Source organism: Chiloscyllium punctatum, chromosome 25 (genome assembly GCF_047496795.1).
Source record: "Chiloscyllium punctatum isolate Juve2018m chromosome 25, sChiPun1.3, whole genome shotgun sequence".
Taxonomy (NCBI): domain Eukaryota; kingdom Metazoa; phylum Chordata; class Chondrichthyes; order Orectolobiformes; family Hemiscylliidae; genus Chiloscyllium; species Chiloscyllium punctatum.
In genome coordinates this window covers 70,949,114-70,970,129 of record NC_092763.1, presented here as the reverse complement: position 1 = coordinate 70,970,129, position 21,016 = coordinate 70,949,114, and positions in this window count along the sequence as shown.

Genomic DNA, 21,016 nt, shown 5'->3' with positions numbered 1-21,016 from the left:
GTCGCTTTATGTTTCAGTCTGCCCTGGCCTTACATTAAACTAGATAGAAGATCTAGGCACTCTTAAGGGCAGAAGTAATCAGTGAGGTTTATTCTTAAAAGGGTAGTTGTGTGTTTCAAACCCCCTTTTTAGTATGTGTTTAATTGCCAGCCAAAGTGCCAACAGCAGAGTTTAAACAAAAGGAATATTTATTCACACAAGCACTGTGAGGAATCCAACTCTACATCAGTCACACATCACACACACTCAAGGAAGATACAATGAAAGATGGAATATACTTTTATGAATATTAAGAATAGTTAACAGTGTTTGAGAATGAAGTAGGAAGCTTTTCCCCCTCTTAATCTGTGTTCCAAATAAACTATGTTGGCTGGGGTTGGATATTTAGATTAACTTAACAGAAAACGTACAGCAGAAAATGTAGGTAGATAATAAACATAGAAAGTGCTGGTGAAACTCAGCAGCTCTGGTAGGTGTCTGTGGAGATACTAACTCAACTTTTTCAGTCCAGTTTGATTTTTCTTTCAAACTCATATGGATGGGCCCACACGGCTGTTGTGCTGTGAGATCCAATTTCTTTATAGGTGAACTTACAATTTTGGAATCAAGGTGGGATGCTTTTAAAAGACTTTTGATCCTCTTGATTTGCAAAAGGCAGTGATGGCACAGACTTCCTCTGGAACTGTGGTTCTGTAGACTTTTTCTTTTATTCATTCCTAAGATGTCAGCATCACTGGCTGTGCCAGCTGTTATTACCCATCCCTAGTGCCCTTCAGACAGCTAAGTTGTTCCAGGTTTTTCTGGAGTGTTGATAAAAGGAATTCAGTATCAGAGCTTCAATCACATTATTAATAACCATTGAGAGTAGTAGGTAATTGATATTCCTTGAGAGGCCTTGAATCATAGAATCCTACAGTATGGAAGCAGGCCATTCAGCCCATTGAATCCCACACCAACCTTTCGAAGAGTATCCCATCCAGACCCAACCACTATCCCCGCATTTCCCATGGCTTACTCACACATCCCAGGACACAATTGGCAATTCAGTATTGCCAATTCACCTATTTTGCACATCTTTGGACTGTGGGATAAACCAGAACACCCAAAGAAAACCCACGCAGATGTTATGGACCAGGCCAGACCCCTTAAAACATCTCAAGAAGGTAGCCCAGACCCCAACTTTGCTAGTTATTTTAAGCAGGTGTAAATGGATATTCCTGGAGAAATACCGCTGGTCAAACTACTTAGTTTTAAACAAACAGAATTTATTTACAAAATTACTGAATGGGACACCAACAACAGAAAACAGAACACTGAATAATTTAACGTCTCCGAAAACCCAACAGATCCCCATAAGCACACCTTGGCACGCAATGTAAAATCAAACACAGGTTCTCACAGGATAGAATTCAGAGAAAGAGGATCAGTATGGACCTACCTCTTTGGCTCCAGCAGCTTTTTCCACACTACTGTCTAATACCAAGACCAAACCAGAGAAAAGCTGAGCTGGGAGAACTGGTCACTCCCCTTTCATTGTACAAGTGTTTTTATAAAACTTGAAAGCCATCTGCCTGAGGCAGTTTCTTTTAGCTATTATCAAATTGGCCCTAAAACCCTTCGACCCCAAACTTTTTGGTGTCTGTGTCATTTATAAACTCACTGAAAAAAAAAGCCAAGGACAACATAACCTTGTTAAAGGAGCAGCTTTCTCAGACAGAGAATATGCAAACGCCACACAGTCACCCAAGGGTGAGGTAGAACCCAGGTCCCTGGCACTGTGAGGCAACAGTGCTAACCACTGAGCCACCGTGCCAGCTTTCTTGGGTAGACTCCGTGAGATGGATTTTTTTTCCATTTCCAGTTAAAGAAATCTGTCATAAGAGTTTCATACCATCCTTGTTTGCTGTAGCTCAGAGAAACTTCTCTTACTCATTCTTCTGCTTTTCATCCGCTGTACAATCAGCTCTTGGATACATTTCCGGAGGACTCAAGCAGCATGAGAGGTGGAAGTGGTCACCACTGACAGAAGCTTTTGACTTTCCTGCCTTTGTTGTCATATTTAAAGCCCAGCTGCGCACCACTTCAGATGCTGCAAGCCCTTGGCCTTCACAACTGCGGGGCTAGAAAATTATCACTGAATGTACGGCTCAGAAGAAAGGAAAGCTACCTCACAGCTTCACAGGCTGGGACCTGAAGATCAAGTGGGTGGCTGCTGGTAACAATGACAGACCATTTACCAGCTGACTGCCAAAGAAGGCCGCACCACCAGACCTAGCCAGCCTGGACACAGATTGTAACTAACAGAAACAGAAAACAGAAAACAGATTTCCAAGTGGAAAATCAGATGCTGTTCACCCAACTTCTACGCTGAGCTTCTAGAGCACTGCAGCAAGCCTGAGACAGAGACGCTGGACAGGCAACATGGTGGTGTGTTGAAATAGCAAATAACTGAAATTTTGGGGTCAATCTTGCAGAGTGTAGATATTCCACAAAACAGCTTCCCAGTATGTGTTTAGTCTCCTATGTAGAGGAGACAACATTGTGAACAACAAACACAGCAGACTAGATTGAGTGAAATGCAGGTACATCACTGATTCACCTGGAAGATGTGCCTGGGACCATGGATAGTTAGAAGTGTGGAAGCTAATCGGCAGGCATTAAACCCTTCTGTAATTGAAGGGGAAGGTGCTGTGGGATGTTGGGAGGTGTTGGGAGTGGTGAAGAAGTGGACCATGGTGCCCCTGCAAAACACTGACAATACAGGGACAGGTGGTGGCATCCTGCTGGAGGTGGCAAAAATGATTCACTGAATGTGGATGCTGGTGCGATGGTAAGTGAGGACCACAGGGACCCTTTCACTGTTTTGGGAGGGAAGAAAGGGGGTGAGGGCTGAAGTGAGGGTGATGCGTCAGACATAGCTGGCACTGCTTTCTCTCCACAGATGCTGCCATCTGCTGAGTTTGTTCAGCTATTTCTGCTTTTGTTTTATATCACCAACATCCGCAGATGTTTGTCATTTGTTTACAGAATTGTAGCCAAGTCAGTGTTGTGTACCAATGGAATGCCCGGCAGTGTAGGATGGAGGTCAATGATAATCTTCACTCCACAAGTGTAAGTGTTGCAGGATCAAGCTATTCTTCAAAACCTAATTATTTTATTTGATCAATGTAGGGTAGAATAGAATGGAATAGAATAGAATACCCTTTTTGTCACATGCACTCGAATACTTTAACAGTTTCACAGAATTTAAATAGTAAAAGGCAGATTAGCATGGCAATACTGTGTTTAAAAGTTCACTGTAAGAATAAAAATGTATAAAGTGCTCAAGTTATAGAATATGAGTCTATGCCCGCCAGGCTTCAGAGCACAAGACCATGCTTCCTCCATATGCTAGTCTTCATCTGGGACTCACTCTGGTTCCTGCTGCAGGACTGGGCCTGCGACTCACTCTCCTCACTGCTCTGGGACCCAGCCCATGCTCATCCTGCTGCACTCCAGGCTCCAGCCGTGACTCGCTGTGCTCCCCTCTCCAGGACCCAGCCCATGCTTCACCTGCTCCCCCCCACCCCCCCCCACCACCAGGACTCAGACCATGACTCACCCTGCTCCCTCCCTCCAGGACCCAGCCCATGCTCGTCCTGTTCCCCTCCTCCAGGCTCCAGCCATGACTCGCCCTGCTGCCCCCCTCCAGGACCCAACCCATGACACGCCCTGCTGCCCCCCTCCAGGACCCAGCCCATGCTCATCCTGTTCCCCTCCTCCAGGCTCCAGCCCATGACTCGCCCCGTTCCCCCCCTCCAGAACTCAGCCCATGACTCGCCCTGTTCCCCCCCTCCAGGACTCAGCCCATGACTCGCCCTGTTCCCCCCCTCCAGGACCCAGCCCATGACTCGCCCTGTTCCCCCCCTCCAGGACCCAGCCCATGCTTGCCCTGCTCCCCCCCTCCAGGACTCAGCCCATGACTCGCCCTGTTCCCCCCCTCCAGGACTCGCCCTGTTCCCCCCCTCCAGGACCCAGCCCATGACTCGCCCTGCTCCCCCTCTCCAGGACACAGCCCATGCTTGCCCTGCTTGCCCTGCTCCCCCCCCCCCAAACCAGGACTCAGACCATGACTCGCCCTGCTCCCCCCTCCAGGACCTAGCCCAGCTCCCCCCGCTCCAGGACCCAGCCCATGACTCACCAAGCTACCCCCTTCCAGGACCCAGCCCATGACTCGCCCTGCCCCCCCTTCCAGGACCCAGCCCATGACTCGCCCTGCTCCCCCCCTTAAGGACCCAGCCCATGACTCGCCCCGTTCCCCCCCTCCAGGACCCAGCCCATGACTCGCCCTGCGCCCCCCCCAGGACCCAGCCCATGACTCGCCCTGCGGCCCCCCTCCAGGACCCAGCCCATGCTTGCCCTGCTCCCCCCTCCCCCAACCAGGACTCAGACCATGACTCGCCCTGATGCCCCCCTCCAGGACCTAGCCCATGCTCGCTCTGCCCTCCTCCTCCAGGACCCAACCTATGACTCGCCCTCCTCCCCTCCTCTGGGACCTAGCCCATGACTCGCCGTGCTGTCCCCCCTCCAGGACCCAGCCCATGACTCGCCCTGCTGTCCCCCCTCCAGGACCCAGCCCATGACTCGCCCGTGCTGTCCCCCCTCCAGGACCCAGCCCATGACTCGCCCGTGCTGTCCCCCCTCCAGGACCCAGCCCATGACTCGCCCTGCTGTCCCCCCTCCGGGGCCCAGCCCATGACTCACCCGTGCTGTCCCCCCTCCAGGACCCAGCCCATGACTCGCCCTGTTACCCCCCTCCAGGACCCAGCCCATGACTCGCCCTGTTCCCCCCCTCCAGGACCCAGCCCATGACTCGCCCTGTTCCCCCCCCCCCCCGGGGCCCAGCCCATGACTCGCCCTGTTCCCCCCCCCCCCCCGGGGCCCAGCCCATGACTCGCCGTACTGCCACTCCAGACTTCGGCCCACAACCTGCTCTGCTCCCTGTTGAGAGTGTGTTGCTGGAAAAGCACAGCAGGTCAGGCTCCCACCCTGACTCAGCTCCCTTCGTCGCACCTCCATTCTCCAGGTAGGGTAGGGTAATTTAAGAAGTTGGGGTGGTGGGGCGGGGGGTGGGAAATGAAAAACTGCTGCAAAGAAGAAAAGAAAGAAATAAAAAAAGGAACTGTTAAGCAGAGGACCATGGGACCACTTTAACATCATGGTTTTATGATGTGGAGGTGCCGGTGTTAGACTGGAGTGGACTGACGAAGGAGCAGTGCTCCAAAAGCTTGGACTTCCAAATAAACCTGTTGGACCATAACTTGATATTGTGTGATTTTTAATCATTGTTTTAGGTTGTTTTTATTGTTAAAGCCAGTATAAATTTAGTCGAACCAATATGAGAATAGTTTGAGGAAGAAGGCTTTTATTCAAAAACACAGTTATGTTTTTAAATAGGTTAGTTTTAAAATTATAAAGCATGTACTAGCCCAGTGTGCATTAGTTTTGATGGTTATTTTGTGCTTTAATGTGTTTTAAGTGTCAACAGCTATTGCGGAATCAGACACAGTTATTATAGTTAAAGAATATTGATTGATTTTCCTGAATACAGAGATGTATTAGTTGGGCCATTTGGGATGATAATCAGTAGGCGGTGACAATACATAATCTAAAACACAGCTAACTTATCTTGCTAAAGATCGATGGTGTTGGTAAGCTAAGCAAGACAAGCTGTTACAAAGGGATGATCGTTTACAGAAGTGATTACCACGTCAAAAAACAAATCAGAAGAATGTAGGAAGTGGTGACATTCAGGTGACCACTACTTTTAAAGAAACCAATCAAAAATTGGATAGATTGCTATCTAACGAATCTAAACCTGACCAGGTCAAAAGTCACATGACACCATGTGATAATCCTGGATTAGTGGTGCTGGAAGAGCACAGCAGTTCAGGCAGCATCCAAGTAGCTTCGAAATCGCCATTTAGGGCAAAAGCGTCGATTTCAAAGCTACTTGGATGCTGCCTGAACTGCTGTGCTCTTCCAGCACCACTAATCCAGAATCTGGTTTCCAGCATCTGCAGTCATTGTTTTTACCACGTGATAATCCACCAGGTTTATTTGAAATCACAAGCTTTCGGACTGCTGCTCTTTGGAGCAGTGCTGGTGTCATGTGACTTCTGGCTTTGTCCACCCCAGTCCCACACTAGCACCTCCACATCATAAAATTGACCGTGAACTGTTCATGCACTGATCATGCACAACTAAGCCAATTTGAGTTTAGGATGCCTCTGATCATGCACAAGGGGTAGTGGTCAGCACGTGTTAACAAATTTATTGATTGTTTGTAGCTCAGTGCAGAGGAAGGAAAACCAAAGACCAAAAGAGAGCTTCAATCAATGGAACAGAACAAGGAAACTGCACCCAGTCATTTAGCATCGTGAATTGGTGTCCTAGAATCATAGAGTTAGAGTCATACGGCACAGAAACAGACCCTTCGGTCCAGACAGTCCACACCAGCATAATCCCAAACTAAACTAGTCCCCCTGCCTGCACTTGGCTTATGTCCCTCCAAACATTTGGTATTCGTGTAAGAAATATAGAAGTAAATATAAAAGTAAGCCTGAATCTCAGGAGCAGCTGGAAGATCTACACTACTCAGTCCACCATTTGAGAATGAAGGGATTAAGGGATTTATATGTTTATCGTATGCTTCAGAACCTTTAAATTTGTGTTACACGGAAATAGTTTTGTTTATTATATTTTTGTGGTGTAATAAAACCATAAGAGTATTCGATATAGGAGTAGGATTAGACCATTTGGCCTATCATGTCTGCTCCACCATTCAGATCATGGCTGATATTTTTTTCAACCCCATTCTCCTGCCTTCTCCCTGTAATCCTCGATGCTCTTACCAATCAAGAACCTATTTATCTCTGTCTTAAATACACTCAGTGACTTGGTCCCCACAGCTCTCTGTGGCTTTGAGTTCCACAGATACACCACCTTCTGCCTAAAGAAATGTCTCCTTACCTCAGTTTTAAAAGGTCATCACATCAACCTGAGGCTGTGCTTTGTGGTCCTAGTCTCTCCCACTAGTAGAAACATCTTCTCCACATTTGCTCTATCCAGGCCTCTCAGTGTCATGTAAGTTTCAATGAGACCCCCCCTCATCCTTCTAGTACACAGACCCAAAGTCCTCAACCGCTCCTCATTTGATAAGCCCTTCATCCCCAGGATCATTTCTGTAAACCTCTCTAATGGATTCTCTCTAATGTCAGCACATCCTTCCTTAGATACAGGGCCCAAAACTGCTCACAATTTTCCAAATGGGGTCTGACAAGAGCCTCAGACAGCCTCAACAGTACATCTCTGCTCTTGTATTCTAGACCTCTTGAAATGAATGTTAACATTACATTTTCTTTCCTTACTGCCAAATTAAGCTGCATGTTAACCTTGAGAGAATCCTGAACTAGGACTTCCAAGTCCCTTCATGCTTCAGGTTTGCGAAGCCTTTCCCCATTTAGAAAGTAGCTTGTGCCTCTATTCTTTCTGCCAAAGTACATACCCTCACACCTTCTCACATTGTATTCCCTCTGTCATTTCCTTGGCCACTCTCTGGAGTCTGTCCAATTTCTTCTGGAGCCTCTCTACTTCCTCAACACTATCTGCCCCTCCACCTATCTTTGTGTTATCTGCAAACTTAACAACAATGCCTTCAGTTCCTTTGTCCAGATTGTTAATGGAAACGTGAATAGTTGTGGTCCCTACACTGACCCTTATGAAACGTGTTAGCCTCCAGCTGCCATCCTAAAAAAGACTGCTTTATCCCCACTTACTGCCTTCTGCTAGTCAACCAATCCTCTCTCCATGTTAGTACCTTGTCCCAAACACCATGTGCTCTTATCATATTTAGCAGCCTCCTGTGCAGTACATTGTCAAAGGTCTCCTGGTAATCCATATAGATCACGTTTACTGGTTTGAATTGCCTAGCTTGTTGGTTACTGCCTCAGAGAATTCTAACAGAATTCTAACATGATCTCCACTTGATGAAGCTGTGCTGATTCAACACTATTTTACCATGCACTTCCAAGTACACTGTAATTTCATCCTTACTAATGGATTCTAAAATAGTATCATTGACCAAGCTCAGGCAAACCATCCAATAGTTTCTTGTCTTCTGCCTTCCTCCCTTCTTAAACGTGTGTCACATCAGCCATTTTCTAGTCCTCTAGTACCCTCCCTGACTCCAGTGATTCTTGAAAATTGCCACCAATCCTCCACAATCTCCTCAGCTACATCCTTCAGAACTCTGGGATGTAGTCCATCTACTGTGGGAGATTTATCTTTTATTCTATTAAACACCTTTTTTTTTGTTGGAATCAAATTTGCAACATTGCACGTTTGTAGTTCAGTGAGAAACCACCCTGATATAAACAAAACAAAAAAATCTTATCAAGTCAGGTTTCAGTCTGGGATCTGACCTGTCCATTAATAACATGAACTAGGATGATAACAACATGCACTGATGGGAGAAGGATATGAAATCCTTTGGAGAAATTGGCATCAGTACCATCCCAAATGCATTTATGAATAGGGGATTGGGAGAAACCCTGTTAGACCTTAAAACAAACCATTATGATAGAAATTCAGGACAGCTACCTTGATAAACCTTCACACAGTTTTTTAAAAAAATGACAGTGACGTGTAGTTACAGGGTTGTATCATTCTGCTTCATCTCCTGGGTGAACCTTCAGCTGCTTCTTCTCCCTCTGAAGACTGTGCAGCCACTACTGGATTTTGCTGTTCTTACTTATAATGTTGTGATCACTGACTCCTCTACATTGTCTTACAAGTTGATCCAGGCCTCAATAGCCCCATCTATGGCGATCTCCATGTGAGATCTGTGAGCAGATAATTTGTGGGTGCTTCCAAATGTTATGCCATTATACAGCATGGCCTAGAGGCTTCCATTTTTACGCCTCACTCCTTGAAAGTGGAGTCGCATGTAGATAGGATAGTGAAGAAAGCATTTGGTTTGCTTTCCTTTATTGGTCAAAGTATTGAGTACAGGAGTTGGGAGGTCATGTTGCAGCTGTACAGAACATTGGCTAGGCCACTTAGATTAGATTAGATTTTTTACTTAGAGTGTGGAATCAGGCCCTTCGGCCTAACAAGTCCACACCAACCCGCCAAAGCGCAACCCACCCAGACCTATTCCCCTACATTTACCCCTTCACCTAACCTGCACATTTTTGGACTGTGGGAGGACACCAGAGCGCCCAGAGGAAACCCACGCAGACACGGGGAGAATGTGCAAACTCCGCACAGAGAGTCGCCTGAGGCGGGAATTGAACCCGGGTCTCTGGCGCTGTGAGGCAGCAGTGCTAACCACTGTGCCACCGTGCCACCACTGTTGGAATATTGCGTGCAATTCTAGTCTCCTTCCTATTGGAAAGATGTTTTGAAACTTGAAAAGGTTCAGAAAAGATTTACAAGGAAGTTACCAGAGATCTAATGGGCAACTTTTCATGCAGAGGGTGGTACATGTACGGAATGAGCTGCCAGAGGATGTGGTGGAGGCTGATACAATTGCAACATTTAAGAGGCATTTGGATGGGTATATGAATAGGAAGGGTTTGGAGGGGCATGGGCTGGGTGCTGTCAGGTGGGATTAGATTAGGGTTGAGATATCTGGTCAGCATGGACGGGTTGGACTGAAGGGTGTGTTTCCGTGCTGCACATTTCTATACTTACAGTTGAACACGTGAATGTGGCAGCTGCAGAGCATTGTCTTTCAATGCTAAATTTTGAATGTGATTGTGAAAAAAGAACTTACGGTACCACTTTTAAGTGCTTTATTCTCATAACAGTTGTTTCACTGACAGGACAAGGAAGCAGTTAGTGTACACTTAACAGTGGTAATGTTTGCTTAAAGAAATAACTTTTAATTTGCATTTTTGAAACTGAATCACCTGACCAGTTCCACCACAGAACACACCAGATGGCCTCCTTCTTTAGAGACCGCAATTTCCCTTCCCACGTGGTTAAAGATACCCTCCAACGCATCTCGTCCACATCCCGCACCTCCGCCCTCAGACCCCACCCCTCCAACCGTAACAAGGACAGAACGCCCCTGGTGCTCACCTTCCACCCTACAAACCTTTGCATAAACCAAATCATCCGCCGACATTTCCACCACCTCCGAACAGACCCCACCACCAGGGATATATTTCCCTCCCCACCCCTTTCCGCCTTCTGCAAAGACCATTCCCTCCGTGACTACCTGGTCAGGTCCACGCCCCCCTACAACCCACCCTCCCATCCTGGCACCTTCCCCTGCCACTGCAGGAACTGTAAAACCTGTGCCCACACCTCCTCCCTCACCTCTATCCAAGGCCCTAAAGGAGCCTTCCACATCCATCAAAGTTTCACCTGCACATCCACCAATATCATTTATTGTATCCGTTGCTCCCGATGTGGTCTCCTCTACATTGGGGAGACTGGGCGCCTCCTAGCAGAGCGCTTTAGGGAACATCTCCGAGATACCCGCACCAATCAACCAAACCGCCCCGTGGCCCAACATTTCAACTCCCCCTCCCACTCTGCCGAGGACATGGAGGTCCTGGGCTTCCTTCACCGCCGCTCCCTCACCACCAGACGCCTGGAGGAAGAACGCCTCATCTTCCGCCTCGGAACACTTCAACCCCGGGGCATCAATGTGGACTTCAACAGTTTCCTCATTTCCCCTTCCCCCACCTCACCCGAGTTCCAAACTTCCAGCTCAGCACTGTCCCCATGACTTGTCCGGACTTGTCCAACCTGCCTATCTCCTTTTCCACCTATCCACTCCACCCTCTCCTCCCTGACCTATCACCTTTATCCCCCCCTCCCCCACTCACCCATTGTAATCTATGCTACTTTCTCCCCACCCCCACCCTCCTCTAGCTTATCTCTCCACGCTTCAGGCTCACTGCCTTTATTCCTGATGAAGGGCTTTTGCCTGAAACGTCGATTTCGCTGCTCCTTGGATGCTGCCTGAACTGCTGTGCTCTTCCAGCACCACTAATCCAGAATGATGATGAAGTCTGATTGTAGCCAGATGGGTGCCATTACAGAATCGGCGGATATATGATTACTGCAATTGCCCCCATCAGGGTGTCAGATTCCAAGCGTTTTGTTCCACCCATCCCCAAGTAAGAAACAGTAAATTAGTGCATCCATTTTGCCTGAAGTATCAGCCATTTTGTATAGTTATTGCTCGGGTAATTTATAATCTAACTGACAATAATCCAATGTCATTTCACGATGAATGACCTGCAGGCTTCACGGTAACACATGAGTTTGCTCCCACCTTTCATTCCCTTTTCATTTGGTTCTCCCAGTGGCCCCTAAGACCTTTCAGTCTACCCCTGTTTCTGTTGAGCCCCTTTATATAAGTATTAATTTCACGTTTTACCCAGAGTCCATGACTTTGGAAGCTCCCATGCCTTTGTTGGCATTTCACCCTCCCCATGTAGAGGCCAGAGTTACCTTGGCAGGTGTGAACATTCCTCCCTTTAAGGAGTCCTCAGTCCCCTGCCTCTTTCCCTCTTATGAGGACCCTCCTTACTGTCTACAATTCCCCTATCACTTCTCACCATCCCCTTGTGAACCAGTATAATGAAGCCCGTCCCCAGACTTGAGTTGCCTGCTTTCCCTTGGACTTCATGGACGTTCCCTGACCATAGTTGAGCATAAGCCCAGGATGAACTGTGAGCCAGCCCCTGGACTGACTTGGCAGGACCGCCCTTACTGAGCACAGAGCAGCCCCTGGATCAGTATCTCCACAGTACCCCGACTGACATAGTTGTAATCCGCAGACTGGTTGTACTCAGACTGCAGGACTGACTGTTACCCGATCCCTGGGCTGCAAGGACATCGACCCCCAGGATCAATTACTTGAATTGGATTGGATGAGCCTCTTCAATGATTGTGGCAGCAGCTCCCTCTCTGACTGTAGTCCCTACTTACCCCACTAAGGTCTGCTCCCCTTTGGCTTTCAAACATCACTATTTTCTTAAATTACATGCAGTATATTTGCCACATGCTGCAAGTGTGACATTGATTGAGCAAGTTGCTGCTCAGGGTCTATCCCTTGACTGTCCAGAGCTGCCTACCAGGAAGAGCTGCTTAACTCTCCCTTTGTGCTGAAAGCCAGAGACTGGACTTGAGCAATAAAGACACAATGCAAAGAAAACAATGTAGGTCACACAAAGGCTGGCAGCCCGTTAGTCAGAGCTGATGCCGAGAGGATGTGCTGAGAAAGCAACATGAAATAGACAGAGGCTGGCAGCTTCCAAGTTAGTGCACAGTAAGTGCAAAGAAAGCAAGTTAAGAGCTATGATGTATCTTATTTCGATGCATGAGATGCCTGTGTTCCTTGGAATAACCATTTGGTGAGCTACGTCATAGAGTCATTGAGATGTACAGCGTGGAAACAGACCCTTCAGCCCAACTTACCCATGCTGACCAGATACCTTAAATTAATCCAGTCTCGTTTACCACCATTTGGCCCATATCCCTCTAAACCCTTTCTATTCATGTACCCATTTCAATGTTGTAATTGTACCAGCCTCCATCACTTCCTCTGGCAGCTCATTCCATACATGCATCCCCTTTGTATGAAAAAGTTGTCCCTTGGGTCCCATTCAAATCTTTCCCCTCTCACCTTAAACCTATGCCCTCTAGTTTTGCACTCCCCTATCCTGGGATAGGGGCTCTTCACCCTATCCATGCCCCTCATGATTTTATAAACCTCTATAAGGTCACCTCTCAACCTCCAACACTCCAGGGAAAATAGCCCCAGCTTGTTCAGCCTCTCCCTATAGCTCAAATCCTTCAACCCTGGCAACATCCTTGTAAATCTTCTCCGAACCCTTTCAAACTTCACAATATCTTTCCTATAGCAGGGAGACCAGAAACAAATGCAGTATCCCAAAAGTGGCCTAACCAATGTCCTGTACAGCCACAACAGGACTTCCGAACCCCTATAGTCAATGCACTGACCGATGAAGGCAAGTGTACCAAATGTTGTCTTCACCAACCTGCCTACCTGTCACTTCACCTTAAAGGAACTGTGAACCTGCACCCCAAGGTCTCTTTATTCGGCAACAATCTCCAGGACTCTATCATTAAGTGTATAATTCCTGCCCTGATTTACAGATCCAGAGTTTGTGTTGCCCACTTTCTCAATGAAGAAGAAGAGAATTAGAAGTTGAATATAGATAAGGTAAGTTAGGCCTTTAATGATATATACAATGCATCATGATAAGTTGCTCGCTGCTCAGTGGTAAGATTCCCAAGTCACCTTTTAAAACTTAAATGAAAAATCAAATTATTTCCTTTTATATTTTCCCCACTTTCTCATCATTGTTCATGCCACACCAAGGAAGGAATAATTCTACGCATTCAATTACAATGTCCACTGCGTCTGTGTTTTGGAGTAAGATTCACAAAACGGCAGGGGTAAATTCCACAATGGGGGTCCTCAGCTCTGTCAATCCAAGGAAGAGCCAAAATGATTCAATTTGGAACTTTCCAGAAACTTGATAATCTGGGGTGATGTTGCAAAAAATCACCTTATCTCCTGAGCACCAGCTTCACAGTTCTTCATAAAAGTTCTTTTTTTTTTGAAAAATTGCAGTTTTTAAAATTTGTAATATGTTTGTGCCTGAGGCAGCACTTATATCACTGTGCACTCTGATTCATTTGTACACAATGTGTGTGGAATATATAAATAATATAGGGCATACAGTCAGTCAGTGCTTCCATCTGTTGCAGTGCCTTCCAAATTCCCTCATCTGAAGAGATTAACTATAGCTTCCTTGTACAATGAGAGTTCCTTAATATCTGAAGCTCCCTTGTAGCAGCACTCTACATCAATGTGTTAGGTTTGCCTTTAAGTATTAGAACAGTGGGATCCAAGACATAAGGAAAAATGCTGGCCCTTTCTCACACTTGCAGAAATGCAGTGGGTGGAACTTCTGTTTTTTTTTGGAATTAGCCAATGGCCTTGCTGTAAACATGACAGGGCTAAATGATTTGAATATTGAGGGTGGGTGTGAGAGACATCTAATGGCACAACAGAGGGAGAGGGGGAAGCAAGCCATGGGTGTGATGGAACTCTGAGAAAGCAACTATTCTTGAAATCTCCTGAAAATCCAGAAGGTGACCTTTGTAAAGATTGGGTGCAGTAAAGAGTGCATCAGTTTGTTGATCATATCACTTGACTTCAGGGGCTGTGCAGAAATGTGTAGAAACTATTGAGAGCACTCCTGCATTTTTGGTCCAAGCTTCTCGGCCTTTTGGCTCGGAATATGTGTCGTTCCTGAGGACCAGAGGAAGAGATTCTGCTCGAGTGTTGGAGGTTCGACGCAGCAGAAGCGTGCTGGCGGGGGAAAAACTGCGGGGGTCGTGTTGCGAGTCGTCGGAGCTGCTGGAGACCATCGCTGGATAGTGATTGGACGTTGGAGGATCGTTTGGTTGTGCTGACCTGCTCTTGGTGGATCTTCATGCTGGCTTCGGCCTAACGCCAATTCAGGGACCAGCCAACCTCTGAGCTATGGCCTCAGCAGCCACTCGCCGCCCGGGCCAGGGCATTCGGAACACAGTCAGGGTGACTGTGAAGAAGGTGGAGGAGCACACACCGGTGGATCGGACGGTGTTTGTGAAGAAAGTTCTGCTGGAGTGTTGCGGCCTTGCAGCTGCAGACGTGTACTGCCTGCAGGATTTCCCTGGGGCAGGCTACTTCGATGTGACCTTCAGAAGCGTGAAGCAGTGCGAACAGCTCCTGAAGGTCTTCAAGGAGAAGGAAGGGGAGCCGCTGTTCTCCATCTTGTCGGCGACCCCATTGTGTGTGCTTCCTGCACAGAGGAACCGGGTTGTTACAATCCATATGTACAACCCCTACGTTCCAGCGGCTGATGTCCTGACCTTCCTGGGAAGGTACGTCCAAGTCGAGGGAGAAGCCACCGATGTGATCGACCCCTTTGGGATCTGGACCAGTAAGAGGCAGGTCAAGGTAACTCTGAGGGCCGATGACAGTGGGAACATCCTCCACCCACCCTCGAGCTTCGCAATCGGAGGGAGCAGAGGCTACCTGACATATGCAGGGCAGCCCAAAGTGTGCCGAACCTGCGGGAAGTCGGGACACGTGGCGGTGGATTGCAAAGTGACCATCTGCAGGAACTGCAAACAGGAGGGTCACTTGACAAAGGACTGTCGGGAGGAAAAGAGCTGCAACCTGTGCGGGGAGGCGGGCCACATGTACAAGGCCTGCCCAAGACGAGGAGCCGCCACCTACGCACAGATGGCCGGAGGTGGCAACACGAGCCGCGGACCGACAAAGTCTAACGAGGTACCGCGAATCAGCAAAGGAACGGTACCTGGAGGCACCCAGAAGGAAGGGAAAGTTGTAGAGGAGCAGGCAGCAGACAGCGGGGAGATGCAGCAGCCGACCCAAGCTCCTGCAAGACAGACGGAGGAAATGGAAGAGGAGGGATCAAAGGAGGCAGAGCAGTGGATTATCGTTAAAAACAGGAAAAGGAAACCTCTCGAGGGCCCCAAAGCCACCAAGCGAAGGGGGAAGAGACACCTCCAAGAGGAGGATACAGGCAGCTCCTCCGAGGGTGAGGACGGGCGCAAGAAGGGTCGCCTCCGGAGGAAGAGGCAGAGCGCCGTGGGGAGAAAGGAGGGCAACACCGCCCAAGAAGGAAAAGACGATCCCTCTGAGGGGATGGGTGAAGGCCTCCCCCTACCCGGTGAGAACTAAGGGGTACCCACCGGCCCACAGCTCCAGGGAACTGGGAGCAGCGTCCCAGTGACAGCCCTGCTGTCAGATGGAGAACGGGGCGATGAGGACCCTGGGTCCGACACGATGACACCAGAGCGGGGAAATGACTCCAGCGTGGAGCCGGACAACTACCTCAGCCCTGGGAAGGTCCAGCAGTTTGCTGTCACCACGGGGATGCACGCAGCTACCCCACTGGAGCAAGACCAGAAGAAAATGGACACTGGTAACCCCGTAAACTGTTAAAATGGGGTTTAAAATTGCCAGCGTAAATGTGCGTAGCATTAAAGCGGCTACGCGATGTGTTTCTACGATGGCCTTCCTGGCCAACGTCAAAGCCGATGTCCTGTTTCTGCAGGAGTGTGGGATACCGCACCTCAGCAGTTACAGGAGATGGTCGAGCTTGTGGGCCCACGGGCCGTCAGTGTGGTCGGGGGGCAACGATAGCCGCGCCTCCGGCCTGGGTATCCTGTTGCGGGGAGGCAACTTCACCATCTCCGAGGTTAAGGAGGTGGTGGGCGGGCGCCTCCTCGTCGCGGATGTTAAATACAGAAACGCTCCCGTGAGACTAATCAACGTGTACGCCCCAGTGGGTAAGAGTGAACGGTTGGCCGTCCTGCAACAGCTTCCACTGCTGCTGGCTACGTCCAGGCCGGTCATTCTGGCCGGAGACTTCAACTGCATCATTGATGCTGATGGACGATCCGGCGGGGGGGACAGTAAACCGGACGCTACGTCCAGGGCCCTGATGGAAACGGTCAAAGACGCCAAGCTGCACGACGTCTTCAGCGCCCCTGCAGACGGAGCGCAGCGTAGATACACCTGGTCACGGGCAGACGGGTCTATCCGCTCAAGGATAGATTACCTGTTTGTGTCCCGAACGCTCTCGGTCAGATCCACCGACGTCAAGCCGGTGTTCTTCTCTGACCACTGCCTCCTGCTGGCCGACTGTCACCTACAGGACGAACAGCGGGCGGGCAAGGGAACGTGGAAACTGAACACTAAGCTGTTGACCCCGGGAAACATCGAAGAGCTCAAGAGGGATTACGCAGGTTGGAGAACCGTGAAGCCCCTCTTTGAGTCTCCAGCGGACTGGTGGGAAACGGTAAAAGGGAACATCAAGAGGTTCTTTATCCTCAAAGGTGTCCAGGAGGCGAGAGAGAGGCGGGGAAAACTGTCCCAGCTCCAGGAAAGTATGCAGAACCTGCTCCTGCTGCAGACGATGGGGGTGGATGTCACGGAGGACCTCAAGGAGGTGAAGGGCCAGCAAGCCTCGCTCTTTGCCTCGGAGGCCTCCAGGATAATCTTCCGGTCCAGGGTCCGCTCGGTGGAGCAGGACGAGACGTGCTCACGTTTCTTCTTCCAGAAGGTGCACAAAGAGAGCTCCGTGCTCAGCAGCCTGAAGAAAGAAGATGGCTCGGTAACGTCATCTCAGGCTGACGTCATGAGGATCAGCAAATCCTTCTACGCCAGCCTGTATGACTCGAAGCCGACCGACAGCGCGGCCTCCCAGTCGTTCCTGTCCTCTATCACGGAGGTCCTAGATGACGGAACACGAGAGAGGCTGGACCAGCCGCTATCTCTGGATGAACTGACCAAGGCCCTCGAGTCCTTCGAAAAGAATAAAACTCCCGGAAGCGACGGCTTACCGGTCGAGGTTTATTCCGCTCTTTGGGACTTGATCGGCCAGGACCTGCTGGAGGTGTATGTCAGTATGCTCCGGGCAGGTACCATGAGTGAATCCATGAGGAAAGGCATCATCACCCTCGTCTACAAGCGGAAGGGGGAGAGGGAGGAAATTAGAAATTGGAGACCGATCTCACTGTTAAATGCAGACTACAAAATCCTGTCAAAGGTCATCGCCAACCGGGTCAGGTCTGCTCTGGGATCGGTGATCCACCCGGACCAAACCTGTGCTGTACCGGGCAGGAAGATCTCTGAGAGTCTCGCACTCCTCAGGGATACGATCGCCTACGTGCAGGACAGGGGGGTGGACACCTGCCTCATCAGCCTGGACCAGGAGAAAGCCTTTGACAGGATATCGCATACATATATGAGGGATGTCCTCTCCAAAATGGGCTTTGGGAAGGGAATCGGAAATTGGATCAGACTGCTCTACACCAACATTGTCAGTGCAGTCTCAATCAATGGGTGGGAATCAGATAGCTTCCCTGTAAGATCTGGAGTCAGGCAGGGATGCCCCCTCTCACCCGCCTTGTTTGTGTGTTGCATAGAGCCATTTGCCGAATCCATCAGGAAGGATGCGAGCCTGAGAGGTGTGACTATTCCTGGCAGCGGGGGCCTGCAGGTTAAGGCCTCCCTGTACATGGATGACGTCGCTGTTTTCTGCTCGGATCCGCTGTCCGTGCACAGACTCGTGTGCATCTGCGACCAGTTCGAACGGGCCTCGGGGGCCAAGGTAAACCGAGGCAAGAGCGAGGCCATGCTCTTCGGGAACTGGGCCGACCAATCCTCTATCCCCTTCACCGTCAGGACTGACCACCTGAAGGTGCTGGGTATTTGGTTCGGGGGGGCTGGGGCGTGCGCCAAGACCTGGGAGGAGCGGATCAGGAAGATGAGACAGAAACTAGGCAGATGGGGGCAACGGTCGCTCTCCATCGTGGGAAAAAACCTGGTCATCAGGTGTGAGGTCCTCTCAGTATTGCTATATGTGGCACAGGTCTGGCCTATCCCCAGGACCTGTGCCGCCGCAGTCACCCGGGCCATCTTCCAATTCATTTGGAGATCAAAGATGGACCGGGTCCGAAGAGACTCAATGTACAAAGACCGGTGCAATGGGGGAAAAAACACGCCCAATGCCACCCTCACCCTGATGGCCACCTTTGTGTGTGGCTGCATCAAGCTGTGCGTGGATCCCCGGTACGCAAACACCAAGTGTCACTACGTACTGAGGTTCTACCTGTCCCCGGTGTTGCGAAGGATGGGCCTGGCCTCGCTGCCGCGGAACGCTCCGAGTAGTTGGACCGTTCCGTATCACCTGTCCTTCGTGGAGAAATTTATGAGGAAAAACACCTTTGACCACAAGTCCATCAGGAAGTGGTCAGCACGTAGCGTCCTTGAGACCCTTCGGGAAAAGGAGAGGGCGGATCCTGTCGAGCGGTTCCCTGAGCAGACTGTCAAAGCCATTTGGCAGAATGCCTCATCGCCAGAACTTTCCAACAAGCACCAAGACGTGGCTTGGCTGGTGGTGAGAAGGGCTCTGCCCGTGAGATCCTTTATGCACGCCCGGACTCTCTGCCGCACCGCACGCTGCCCTCGAAGTGGCTGCGGGGGGGACGAGACTGTCACACACCTCCTTCTGGAATGTGCCTATGCAGAGGAAGTCTGGAGAGGAATGCAGTGGTGCTTGTCGAGGTTCGTCCCGAGCAGCGCCGTGACGCGGGACTCCGTGCTCTACGGCCTGTTCCCCGGGACTCACACCGAGACGAACATTAACTGCGCCTGGAGGATCATCAACTCGGTGAAGGACGCTCTCTGGGCGGTCCGAAACCTGTTGATCTTCCAGCTGAAGGAGTTGACCCCGACCGAGTGTTGCAGACTGGCACATTCCAAGGTCCAAGACTACGTGTTGAGGGACGCGCTGAAGCTTGGGGCAGCTGCCGCCAAGGCGCGGTGGGGAAAGACCACCGTGTAAGATCGGCCTGCCGAAAGAAGAACAGGGGGCCCATACAGACGTTTTTTTGGGCTCTGCTGATGCCTCAGCCAAATATATGTATATATACAAGATTGAAAAAATGCACAGGATTGTAAAGGACAAGAATAAAGTCGAATCTGTGTTTGTAAATATGGACATATGTATGGCATGATCCAATGTACAGACCATCAAATCATTTATGAATAAAGTATATTTTTGAAATAAAAAAAAATTTTTGGTCCAACAAGCACCAAGACGTGGCTTGGCTGGTGGTGAGAAGGGCTCTGCCTGTGAGATCCTTTATTCACGCCCGGACTCTCTGCCGCACCGCACGCTGCCCTCGAAGTGGCTGCGGGGGGGACGAGACTGTCACACACCTCCTTCTGGAATGTGCCTATGCAGAGGAAGTCTGGAGAGGAATGCAGTGGTGCTTGTCGAGGTTCGTCCCGAGCAGCGCCGTGACGCGGGACTCCGTGCTCTACGGCCTGTTCCCCGGGACTCACACCGAGACGAACATTAACTGCGCCTGGAGGATCATCAACTCGGTGAAGGACGCTCTCTGGGCGGTCCGAAACCTGTTGATCTTCCAGCTGAAGGAGTTGACCCCGACCGAGTGTTGCAGACTGGCACATTCCAAGGTCCAAGACTACGTGTTGAGGGACGCGCTGAAGCTTGGGGCAGCTGCCGCCAAGGCGCGGTGGGGAAAGACCACCGTGTAAGATCGGCCTGCCGAAAGAAGAACAGGGGGCCCATACAGACGTTTTTTTGGGCTCTGCTGATGCCTCAGCCAAATATATGTACAAGATTGAAAAATGCACAGGATTGTAAATGACATTGATAAATTCGAATCTGTGTTTGGAAATGTGGACATATGTATGGCATGATCAAATGTACAGACCATCAAATCTTTTTATGAATAAAGTATATTTTTGAAATAAAAAAAAAAAAAATTTGGTCCAACAAGCACCAAGACGTGGCTTGGCTGGTGGTGAGAAGGGCTCTGCCTGTGAGATCCTTTATGCACGCCCGGACTCTCTGCCGCACCGCACGCTGCCCTCGAAGTGGCTGCGGGGGGGACGAGACTGTCACACACCTCCTTCTGGAATGTGCCTATGCAGAGGAAGTCTGGAGAGGAATGCAGTGGTGCTTGTCGAGGTTCGTCCCGAGCAGCGCCGTGACGCGGGACTCCGTGCTCTACGGCCTGTTCCCCGGGACTCACACCGAGACGAACATTAACTGCGCCTGGAGGATCATCAACTCGGTGAAGGACGCTCTCTGGGCGGTCCGAAACCTGTTGATCTTCCAGCTGAAGGAGTTGACCCCGACCGAGTGTTGCAGACTGGCACATTCCAAGGTCCAAGACTACGTGTTGAGGGACGCGCTGAAGCTTGGGGCAGCTGCCGCCAAGGCGCGGTGGGGAAAGACCACCGTGTAAGATCGGCCTGCCGAAAGAAGAACAGGGGGCCCATACAGACATTTTTTTGGGCTCTGCTGATGCCTCAGCCAAATATATGTATGAAAACAAGATTGAAAAAATGCACAGGATTGTAAAG